The sequence below is a fragment of the Cavia porcellus genome, unplaced genomic scaffold, assembly GCF_034190915.1.
Source record: "Cavia porcellus strain 051 isolate PalLab524CR breed Dunkin Hartley unplaced genomic scaffold, mCavPor4.1 scaffold_4, whole genome shotgun sequence".
NCBI lineage: Eukaryota > Metazoa > Chordata > Mammalia > Rodentia > Caviidae > Cavia > Cavia porcellus.
Window position 1 is genome coordinate 45670234 of NW_026947487.1, and position 12743 is coordinate 45682976.

At 41.0% G+C, this 12743-nt stretch overlaps 1 protein-coding gene across 5 annotated transcripts in view; it reads left to right on the forward strand.

The window, feature by feature from the left end:
• Positions 1-12743, forward strand: part of Pcca (propionyl-CoA carboxylase subunit alpha) — a 402547-nt gene that overhangs the window by 303021 nt on the left and 86783 nt on the right. The gene's annotated exons all lie outside the window — the stretch shown is intronic.

Sequence of the window (12743 nt, forward strand, 5' to 3'; positions counted from 1 at the left end):
GACTAACTGGAGAAGATGAGAAGGGGAGGGCCCTTGTGCAGCTAACTCGGCTTGTGAATCTGCAAAGTCATTGCTTTGAGCAATAGGATCTGTAGAGTTTTGGTGTCCTCTACACTGAATAACTGCTGCCTGCTTTGGAAGTTGGCTGCCTCTAGAAGTTTAAGAATAAGTGGAGCATTAATGATGGGGGTTCCCTGAGTGGTAATAAAACCCCGTTCTTGCTAGATAGAGGCATGAGACTATAAAATGCTAAATGTATACTTTGAGTCAGTGTATATATTTATAATCTTGTCTTTTGCTAGTGTAACAGCCCTTGTATAAGTTCTGCCCTCTGTGATGAGGTGCCAGGTGGCAGTGGATTTGCCTCTCTAACTTTTGACTGGTTAACTATTATGTATCCTGCCTTTTTTTGGTTGTCTGTGTTTTTTGAACTGCCATCTATGAACCATGTCAAAGGCCAAAGAGAGAGGTGTGCTACTGATGTGAGGGAAAGGGGTGGGAGTCATCTGTAAAACCTCAATACAGTCATGGTGAGGATGGCCCTCTGAGATGGGAAGTAAGGTGGCTATATTTAGAGGACCACTAGTTGCAATAGAGATTGAAGGGTCTTGAGAGAAAGAGCTAAGTGTACCTGTTGAAGGCGAGAAGGGGTCATTAGGGCAGGGAGCACCTTATGTGAGATAAGCTCACATAGGTGATGAGGTGAGTATACTGTAATAGATTGCCCTAATGTAAACTTTTTAGCTTCCTGTGTCAGTAGGGCTGAAGCTGCAAGAGCTCGGAGACAAGGAGCCCATCCTTTTACTGTGTGATTTAACTGTTTTGACAAGTAAGCTACTGCTTGAAAAGAAGGTCCATTTTTGTGTCCTAGTACACCTATAGCACTGTGGCCCTGACAAGTAGTGTATAGGATGAAAGGTTGGGTGGGATCAGGAAGGGTAAGAGCTGGAGCTTTTAGGAGAGCCTCTTTTAATTTTTGAAAGGAGGCATGTATGGGCCTAGTAGCGTCCAGGGGTTCTAATAAGGGACCCTTAACAGCCTTGAGAGGGGTTGAGCTAGGGCTGCAAAGTTAGGAATCCAGAGACGAAAGAAATTAGCTAAACCTAAGAAAGATGTAACCTGGCATCTAGTTGTGGGCACCTGGAGATCACAAAGAATTGCCTTACGATCTGAGGTGATGGAGCGAGTGGTGGGGGTGAGAGCGAGGCCGAGGTATTTGACTTTTGAGGAGGCTATCTGGGCTTCAGCAGGAGAGACCCTGTATCCACGACTAACAAGGAAATTAAGAAGACTGGCTGAATGGTGTAAGGCTAACCTATGGGATGGAGAACATAATAGGAGGTCGTCTATGTATTGAAGAAGAACACTAGGTTTGAGATCAAGTTCTGTGAGGTCAGTAGCGAGAGCTTGACTAAAAGAAGTGGGGACTATCTCTGAACCCTTGGGGGAGCACTGTCCAAGTAAGTTGTTGAGACCTGAGAGTGTCTGGGTCCGTCCATGTAAATGGAAAGAGGTTTTGCAATCAGGGTGTAGGAGGATAGTAAAAAAGACATCTTTAAGATCTATAAGTGTAAAGTGAGTGGTGGTGGGAGGGATATGAGAGAACATGGTATAGGGATTTGGCACCACAGGGTGAATCAGGGTAACAGCACTGTTAATTACCCTAAGGTCCTGTACCAGGCAATAGGACCCATCAGGCTTGAGTACCAGGAGGATGGGAGTATTGTGGGGTGAATGGGTAGGTTTAAGAAAACCGTTGCCTAAAAGCCACTTAATTATGGGTTTAAGTCCCCTTAAATATTGGGGAGCTATGGGGTATTGAGGAACACAGGGAAAAATTGAGGGATCACTGCGACAGATTAAAACAGGCGTGGCATGTGTTGCCGGAGAGGGATTGGATGTGTCCCAAACCATGGTGTCAACTAGAGAAGGAGGAAGGGGAGGGAATGGCTTTGCGACTCATTGTGAGGCTATTTGGAGGATTAGGGCTGTGGGAAGAGAGAAAGTGAAGGAAAAATTAAGTTTTTGAAGAAGGTCTCTACCTAAAAGGGGTGTGGGCCATGTTGGGATTACTAGGAAGCTACGGGTAAAGAAAACTCTGGAATCTACATGGGATAGGCCCAGTCTGCAAAGGTTGAGTAGGCTGGCCATCAACGCCTACAACAGAAATCAAGGACTTACTACAGTGTCCTAAAAATTCAGGAAGTACACTATAAGTCGCCCCTGCATCCACAAGCAGAGATATTATTTTGCCTGAGACCTCCAGTAAGACTCGGGGCTCCAACAAGTTTACTGGAGTGGGGGCTGTGAGCCCTAATCCTCGTCAGTCTTCTGCAGCATGTCCAAGCAGGTCAGTCAGTGACAGATCTGGCATTGTCGGAGTCTGCTGTGAGGGCAAGGGATTAGAGATGGCTTACCCACTTGCTGGTGGCTAGGACAGTGGCTCTTCCAATGCCCTTTAAGGTTGCAGTATGGACAGGGTCCTAGAAGGATTCCACGGTTAGGGCAATCTTTTGCCCAGTGTCCTTGTTTGCTGCATTTGAAGCACGGTCCAGGCAGGACTTGGGCAGCCACACCTTGTTGTGGATTTCTTGTCTTGGGAGCTTCGAGTGCCACTGCTAAAAGGTCAGACTGATATTTAGCAAACTTTAATTTCTGAGCTTGCTTTTCCTCTTTTTGAATCTTATCTCTGTTATTGAAGATACGGAAATCTAATTTAAGTAGATCCCCTTATGGAGTTTGAGGGCCATGTTCAACCTTTTTTAATTTTGCATGAATATCAGGAGCAGACTGTGAAATAAAGTAAGAGTTAACAACAGTCATCCCTTCATGAGAGTCTGGGTTTACATTAGTATACTTTAGTAAGGTTTCCTGAAGCCGATTTAGGAACACAGCTGGGTTTTCATTAGCCTCGTGGACCTGTTCTAAAAGTTTGTTATAGTTAGCATGTTTTTGAGCAGTCTTATTAAGGCCCACAATCAGACAGTCAATCATCTTATGTAATTTTGTTGAACCTTGTCCATTCTGATAGTTCCAGTTAGGATCTTGTTCTGTTGCAGCTGCAGGCCCAGGGTCGTTATCAGAGGTGTTTGCCTTATGTCTGCGGTCAGCTTCTTCTCGAGCTGCTTGCCACAGCTCTTGTGAGCTGAGAGTGGTATTTAAAATCACATAAACATCCTTAAAATGTAAAATGTAACAGTAATAAATTCAAATTGCATGATATAATTCTGTGGGTGAACAGAGAAGCTACCTAATTTATGGGTAATCTGGGATAGATCAGAAAGGGAGAAAGGCACATGTATATTAACCAGTCCCTTGGGGCCAGCTTGCTCCCGAAGCAGTAGCAGAGCTTCAGAAGATTGCAGAGTAGAGGGCCATTGGGCAGGCATCCATCCGGTAGACATGTGTGACCAATTATCTGTAGAGCGGCTACAAAGCAGCTGCTAGGTACCCTGGGATGAGGAAACACAGGCAGATGGCATCTCACTGTGTGCCTTGCAGTGAGAAAATTGCTGTTGGCAGCACGATGAAGCATCATGTGGACTGCAACAGGGTGGCTGTTGCTGTTCACAAGAGGAGCCACAAGGGGGTGCCCATTGACCATGAGATCTGTCCCAAGATGGCGGCGCCCTGTCATGTGACGGAGGGTTGCAGCATGGTGACTGTTCCTGGCGCAAGCTGGAACAATCACGCAGCTTGCCAGAAGGGCATGACAAACGAGATCGAGTATGATGGGCGGGCGGCGAAAATGCTGCAGAGGGCAGAGTAGAGCTGCTGGGAGTGCTATGGGTCCCAGGAGGCGGAGAGGAACAGGATCACACAGCAGGAGGGAACTGCAGCACAGAAGGACCAGAGCTGCCGAGAGAATCAGGGATAGGGTGAGGGGAGGGTGGTCCGATGGGAGGTAACGGCAAGGAACGAGTTTGGGGGTAGGAAGGCGGCCGAGAAAAGACCGAAGGAATATCGTCAAGCATATCCTGAGGACATGAGGAAACAGTTTGGGTCGCGGTAGAACTAGCTAAATGTATTTGGGTGGGAGTACAGGACTTAATGAGAGATGGGCGTGTTCTCAGAACAAGGAAGGCCTCGATGTATGGGAGTTCTATCCACCTGTCGCCTTGGCAAAAATCATAGAGGTTTTTGAGAATGCAGGGGTCAAATGTCCCCTCCCTGGGCCAACGGTTGCCGCTAAGTGGATAGGTTGGCCAGACCTCCTGGCAGTAAAAAGTTAATCGTTTAGTTTTTATAGTACTTTTCATCTTAAGAGTATGTAGATTAGAAATTAGGCATTGTAGAGGCATCTTTTGGGAGTTAGAGAACATGTTTCCCGTAACTGATTCAGGTAAGAAATGAGCCATGGACCGAAGGACACGCGGTCCCTTGTTCTGCGGTGCCACAGTGTGGCTAAGATTCCAAAAACTCGTATATTCCAGTCATCACTGAGAGATTTATGAGTGGAGTCAACGTGAGGTCAGTAACAGTTCTGCCCGTGAAAGCTCGAGGCTCTAAGGGAAGTGAGGGCCTCCCAGTGTGGGTGGTCCAGAAAGCTCTGCCTTGTGCTATCTGAACCCAAAGGTCGAGTAATTTGTGGACGCAGGCTTGCCCAGAAAGACCCTGCCCTGGGCTATCTTAAGGATGTGAAAGCGTCACAGACCCATGTGAACGGGGAGAAAACTCGCCTGGGGTGGAGTCCAGTGTCAAGAATTCTCTGGAGAGTGCTCACCTGAAGTTAATTGGCCGGTGTTGAGTGCGGGTGGGCAGCGACAGGTCAAGCAGATCCCAGGAGAGAAAAGCGGCAGGATGTAGTCCGGTTTCGAATCAGCTGCGGACTCCACTGGGACTTGAAATGGGTGTGTCCCAGGAGTCAATCTCCTGCCGACCTCATCACGGCACCAAATGATAGGATTATTTCCAAAAGATGTGAAGTATAAAACAAAAGAGGCCTTTATTCTGAGAACATGGAGAGAGATAACCGACACCCCCCCCCACCACTGGAGTCCGGCAATCTCTCTGGTGGACACGTGGCGTGGGGGTATATAAGTAGCCTAAGCTTAGGGTAATGCCCTGGGGCCATTAGAGATGCACAGGTATCTTATTAGCATACGTTTGGTGCCAGGGGCAGATTCCTAAGGGTGGGGGGAGATAGAGTCACAGGTAAATCTCTAGGGGCGGGGGAGGTTCCGATTGAGGCTTTCCTGGCTACAGTGTCCAGCCTGGGCCAAAACCCTTTCAGTTTCAAGTGCTGATGAATACACCATAGACGAAGTGACCAATAGATATGGCAAGTTGCAGATTATAGATGATTTACATCTGTTTCTGTTAAGGCACTATCTGTTACATTCACTTTTTTTTTTTTTTTTTTTTCCAGAATAGCCTTCATTTTATCATTGTTCTCATATCTTTAATTCTTTCTTGAGTTTTTATGTATTTATTCTCAGGAGGCTTGGTATTGTATCTTTACAGCTTTGCATTATTAGATTATGGTTTTCATCTGTTTTATGACCTTTTGTTTTCTTTCATGCTTTTTATGGGGGGAAAGGTATTACTGTATACTACATTTTATTTCATTGTATGAGTGTTTTCTGTTACTCATTTTTATTTCAAATTAGTAATGATTAGTTATTTAGGTGTTTTTGTTTTTTGTTTTTGGTGTTGTTTACATCTCAAAGAGATACTGTTCTTTCTATTTTTTATTTTTTGTGCAATAATTTTTTTTAGAAAAAGATACTGGGTATGGCTTGTAATCCTAGCACTTGGGAGCCCAAGGCAGGAGAATTGCTAGAGTTTGAGGCCTTTCTGGGCTATGTAGTGAGTTCAAGGTCAACATGAAGTATATAGCAAGACCTGGTCTCTAAAGTAAAATAAAATAAGTAAAGAAAGAAAGTCTTCTGAGATTGCTAGCACTATTTTCTTAAATAACTTTGTTGAAATACAGTTTACAAACCATACAATTCTGTGGCTATCCTTTTCACTCTCATTAAAAATTTTATTAGTACATGTTTGCAGTATATAATGATTACACTCCTTATGTGGTGTTGGTATATGCACACAATACATCTTTTTTCATCCCTTCCCCTCCTTGCATCTCTTGATCCTCTTCCCATTTGAGAAAGATCTGTCTTCCCTAATTCCTATTATCTTTTATTTTGCTCTTTATTTATATTTTGGGCTTCTCACATAAGAGAAACCATGTATTGTAAGTGCCTGCCTGTCAAGCACAATATCATGAGTTCAATCCTCGGTACCAAAAGAGAGAGAGAGAGAGATAGAGAGAAACTATGTGATATTTAACCTTGTATGTGTGATTTCACTCTAGATATGGTGAACCTTCTAAAGAGGAGTGCTCAAAATGCAACTCAAAATCTACTTATGTATTTATCACAGAGTACCAACACTGCAATTAAATCTGAATACTGAGGTTTTAGTTTAGAAAAAACAACTCCTAGATTAACATCTTTCATTTTAAAAGAAAAATCATACATATACTGTGGGTTTACAGTGACTGATCCAGTGCATCTGACCTTTTCAATTTGGATTCTCTTATCAATGTTTTTGAAGTTCTACTGTGGCACTGTGGTACTTGGAAGGGAATTTTGATGGGTTGCTGGATGCCAGATCACCGTGTCTGCTCCCATCCTGCTCCTGGGACATTATTACAAACCCACATAACCTTCTGAGACTGAATTTATCAGACCCCACCCAGTTTCTGTTACTGTGATGGAATGGACACTAACTCAAATCTAGTGTGCATCTCATTGGTTATTTGGGATTCTCAGTTCCAGGCAGTGCCACATGCTTTCTCCTGCACAGGTCTTGTGACTGTTGTAGGGTTGTTCCCATCCATTTATATTTTGAGTTTCATTAGAGTAGCTACTGCAGTCTAGATAATATGTGTGAGTTTTTGGTTTTGCTCTTTTAGTTCTTTCTTTTTAAGGAGGCTCATCATGGATTGAAAATCTGTGCTACCACTGCCATTTCCTATAGTCCAGGAACTACACATGTGAATCACAGATTTTGTCATGATCAACAGCTAAGATTGCATCTGTTGCTGTGTTACAGAGGCAATACATTGTGCTATACTAGTAAATATGGACTGTAACCTGTGGATCTTTATCTGACACAGGATATTAGTTCTTCTTTTCTTTCTTTCTTTCTTTTTTTTTTTTTTTTTTTTTTTTATCGGTACTGGAGATCGAACTCATGACCGCCTGCTTGCAAGGCAGGTGCTTATGCTAAATCCCCAGCCCCTGACACAGGATATTAAAAGAAGGAAAAGTGTACCATTCCTGAAAAAAGTGTTTTCTAGTAGTAAGTAAAAGAAATTCTTTAACTGGGTTTTTTCTCACTACCCTTAAAATTCAGCAGTGTAGAAATTAGCATGGTTATGAACCATCTGTGCACACTCCAAATTGTTTTGCACTACTCCTTTCTCTGACAGCTATACCTCTAATTTGCCTCTGACAAAATGTGTATTGTTATGTGTACTGTTATGTACTGAAAAGTATTGTAGTGGATTAAAAACTGATGGTCTGTTTACACACCAGCTGAACTAATCAGCGTTGCGCTGAGTGTAGTTGGCCCAGCTGAAAATTGTTTCCAGCATAAGAAGAAGACCTGGAAAGTAAGAGTAGTGTTGCTGATGCTTTAGAGATATGTAATTTATTCTTACTTTCATAGTAAAGAAAAATGAAAGAATTCTTGGTAAAGATTGACTTTGTTTCCATTTCTGCCGCATTGACTTATATGTTATTGATACTAAGGAGAAAGTACAAGAAATGATCCTTAAAGATTTCTCCATCTAATTGGTTTTGTAAAATGTTGTGGAAATATCCCATCCTGCAGTTAGGACACTTGAGTTGTGCTTTTTGCTTTCCATTTACAGTGTGGACAAGTTATTTTTTATATTCCTGCACTTTCATTCCCTAATCTGTAATTAATGTTATCTGACAGGTTTATTTGCTTTTTTAAATATATGCTTGTAGTCAGGGATTGCAAGGAGAACAAGACAATACAGGACATATAATTTATAGTATTACTTTATAATAGTCACCCAAAGAGTCAAATACAAAGTGCAGGAAATCTGTCCACACACTAAAGACCTAGAGAATCCAGCTGAGGGCCTGGATTCAATGGCAATGTCCTGCATGAGTCCAGGTGAAGACCTAGAGCCCATGACAGGCCTACCACGAGTCCAGCTGGAGGCCTAAAGCCCAGGACAGTGACTTATGCAAGTCTGTTTCACAGATCTATGCTGGGAACACACAAAAGTCAGTGGTGGAAGCTAGAAAGTCTATGCCCCTCTTAAGGATCTGTGCCAGTAGATTGTGGGTTCTGCACTGGAGCCAAGAAATGACCCTCAAAATAAGGACCGGGGCTCCCCCGAAAAGTATCACAGCTATCCTCAGCGACAACAAGATTTAGAGCTCCTCTGATGACAAGAACAGCCAAATTCATATCAAGAAGCCAGCATGACAAGCTTCTGCTGGAAATTGAACAACACCCATCTTCCCCTCTGGAACCAGGAAGTGATGCTCAAAGTAAGGACCAGAGCTCCCCTAACGTGAACCATAGACACTCTCAGCGACAACAAGCTCCTGAACTCCTGCCATGATAACAGCCAAGTTCATATTAGGGAAGCCAGTATGATAAACTCTAGGAAAATCAACAACTCCAAATGACAACACCACTCTTACTTTCCAGGTCTTTTTCTTATGCTGGAAACAATTTTCAGCTGGGCCAACTACACTCAGCACAATGCTGATTAGTTCAGCTGGTGTGTACATTGACCATCAGTTTTTAATCCACTACAATACTTTTCAGATTTTAAGGTCTTATGAATGAATAAGATATAACATTGCTGTTGGCTTAGTTACTTTTCTCTTGTTGCTGAGACAAAATACTTAATACCCAAAGTTAAAGCAGGAAAGATTTAGGTCTCAGTTTATAGTTTCAGTCAGTAATTGGCCAGTTCCAAAGCAATGTGGCTTGGCAGAGAGGGATCACAGAGTGGAACCAGTTCATGCCAAACAGAAGACAGCAGGGGTTGGGGATTTAGCTCAGTGGCATAAGTGCCTGCCGGGCAAGCGTGCAGTCGTGAGTTTGATCTCTGGTACCAAAAACAAACAAACAGAAGACAGCAGAAGCAAGCAAGCAAGGGCAAAGACAAGCCTCTTCTGCTGCTTATATTGTATCCAGGCTATGGGGATCAGTGCCAAACCAATCAGTGTACTGATTTAGCATCACACACTCTAGATTCAGCCACCGCTCAAAAAGTCCCACCTATGACTGCCTGAGACCTTAGGAGGACACCTAGACACAAGCCAGCAGACACCTGCTGTTATGTTTGCTTACCAGTCAGGGCTTTACCTGAATGATTGTGGTGACATTTTATGTGGTCCTCTAGCTTGGTTATTCTCTATTCCTATAATAACTTCAACCTTACCACGCAGAAAAAATCTTTCTACAACAGATCTGTCATATCCCAGTTCTTAAGTATAAGAAGAACTATGTGAAATATAACCTGTCCCTGACCACGGCATGACCTTGGTCATGTCTTTCCCAGTTTCCTCCTTGCTACTTTCTTCCTTCAACTGTTTCGGACCTCACTAAACTGTATACCTTAAACTTACTGTGCTTACTGTGAATCTGAAGTTTGTATAAACCCCATCAGTCCTAGTTTCTCATTTACTTTCCTTTTGGAGAATTCCTGCTATTTTATTTTATTTTAGTTATTTTTCTCTCTCATTTTTTTTTTTTGTTTGGCTTATTTTTTGAGACAGTTGCTATATCATCCAAGCTGGTGTTGAATTTGCCATTCTCATGCCTCTAAGGTACTGGATTATAGTATGTGCCACCGTGCCCTACCTTCATTTGTTTGTTTGTTTTTTAATTGATGAAAATTCTGGCCAGGGATTTAGCTCAGCAGCATAAGTGCCTGGTCATGAGTTCGATTCTTGGTACAAAAAAAAAAAAAAAAAAAAAAAGAAGCAATTGATGAAAATTCTCCATTTTTAGCAGTTATAACATGTTGTTTTCAAATATGTATACCTTATGAAAACACTAAATCAAGCTAATAAAGATAGGTATTCCCATACTTCATATTCACACACATGTGTGTGGTAAGAGCACTCAAAGTCTTCTCTCTCAGAAATCATTTCATATAATATATCGCCATTAATTGTAGTCAGCAGATTGTAAGACGGTCTCTTGGCCTTACACTAACTGAACTTTTATATTCTCTGTCCAGTAATTCTCACCACCTATAAGCCCCTGCAGAGCACACTTGTACGGTCTTCTTTTAGTTTCCACATTTGAGTGAGAGCATGAAGTCTTTGTCTTTCTGTCCCTCCTTATTTAACATGCTCTCCTTCAAGTTTTATTTATGTCGTTGCAGATAACAAGATATCCTTCTTTTTTAAAACTGGATATACTATGTTTTATATATATATATAATGACTTTCTTTATTCATCCATTGTTGAAAACTTAGACCAATTCTGTATCTTAGTTGTCATGAATAGTGCTACAATGAACAGGGGTGGAGTACAGATATCTTTTCAACGTACAATGTCATTTTCTTTGACTTTATATTCAGGAGCAGGATTACAGGATCATAGTGGGAGTCCTACTTTTAATTGTTTGAGAATCTTCTGTAAAATGTTTCTTAATGACTGTATCCTGTTCATTTTTAATACCCAGCTTTTATGTTTATTCATTAGTTGGTCTTTCCTCTTATTCCATGATACTTTGTATTCCCTTCCCGACCCCCAAGACTTTCACACTGGGCGACATACCAGCTCTTATTACTTTTTGAGGCAGTGTCCTGAATAATAGCCCATGCTGGTCTACTCCTGCCTCAGCCTTCAGAGTAGCTGGCGTATAGTCATGTGCCACTAAGCCCAGCTGGCACTTTGTACATTTTGTACTATGAATTTGTCATAATGAATTATTGCTACTTATTTCATAATTTGGCCTTCTTTTAGTCTCCTGGAAGGTGGTTCTTTGTTATTTAGCAGTGTTCATGATAATAATCCATAGTTGGGCAGATGGTTGGCTTACAGAATGGCAGTGTCAGACCCAGGATTCAACACTAAATTCTTTTCATTTTGAGGTGCTGGGGATCAAATTCTAGGCCCCATGCATGGTAGATAAGCACACTCATACCTGATATATATTCCCAGCTCCCCAAAACTCAATTCATTGTTGAATCCCTATTAGGATAGTAAAGAAAATAATCTATTTTATTTCATTCTGTATTGTTTCTCTTTTTTTGCCTTTACTAAGTTATACATGCACATATTAAAGGATAGGAAAAACAGATGACCCCCAAAAAGTCAACTAATATTTCTCACCCATTGAACTGTTTTATGCACATTATTTACTCTAGAGCTTCTCTATAACATATGGGATGTCCTTCTAAAACATACTATTGTCTTTCTTTTAGTACTTAGAAATATACTACAGGTTCAGGAAGGGAACAGAAGGGGAAGTAAAAATAATTAAGATGTGTTATGTACCTATACTGACTACCTATGGTGAATGTACTTACTATGTGCCAAGATTATTTTAGAAATTTGTAAGAAATGTATTACAGATTGAGCATTCCTAGTCTGACAATCTGAAATTCAAACGAGAGAGTTCTTGGATTTTTACATTGGTGAATGCTCAAACAGCATAATCCATGCAAATATTCTAAAATTAAAAAAACTTGAAATCTGAAATACTTCTGGTATTAAGGGTTTCATATAAGATGTACTCATTCTCTGAACATTGTATCTCTGAGATGTTTTAACAGCTTCCTAGATATACTATAATTTGTGACCAACTACTTTTGCTTGTTTTTTGGATTTTAGCATTTTTCATTTCTTTTAATGACACTATGGTGATATTTTTGTAACTATTTTTCTGCCTACTCATAGTTTTTTATATAAATTCTTACAAGTGAAATTAATGGACCAATATGATGATGTAAATTTTGAATTTTCTGTTCTATACCACACTGCTTTGAGCATGACAGTTAGACCACTCTTGTCAGGTCACTTTGCAGTATTTACAGGTAGCCAGAACATTTTGCATTAAACTACTTTCTTCTTTACTGCTCTGACATCTCTTAGGGAAGCAAGGACTCAGCTTGAACACTAGAGTCCTTCTGGCTTCCATAACTGAGTGATCTTAGAGACTGAAATTGGTTGGTAAACCTCTACTAATGGAAAGGAATACAATTAGGATACATTTGTAATAGCTGATGGGATACAGCTAAGTGAAAGCCACCTACAGGATTGCATGTGAGAATATAAAAACAAAGGTGCTTGCTGAGAACTGCTTCATTTGTGTGTATAGTCTTTCAAGCCACTGTGCTTCTCTGATAGCACAGAGAAGGAAGGTATTTGAGGAACATATTAGGGTTAAGCAGAACAGTTTTGCAGGAAAGAATGTTCTGAAAAACACGTAATTTACTTCCAGTGTGCTGTTTAGTCCTCCATTTTTTAGAAGCATTGAGTTTTACATGAAGTTCAAATAAATTATATATATATATATATATATATATATATATATATACATACACATTTATATATGTAGTGCTGTTGCATTTGTTTCGAGCATATTTGATTTATAGATGACTACATGACATAGAAGTGAATTCTTTTTTTCACTGTTCTCTGGACACAAGAATCGTTTCTCATTGCTATTTTAAACAAATATAATGTCTTTTAAAACAGGAGTTCTAATTCATGTATCATATTAT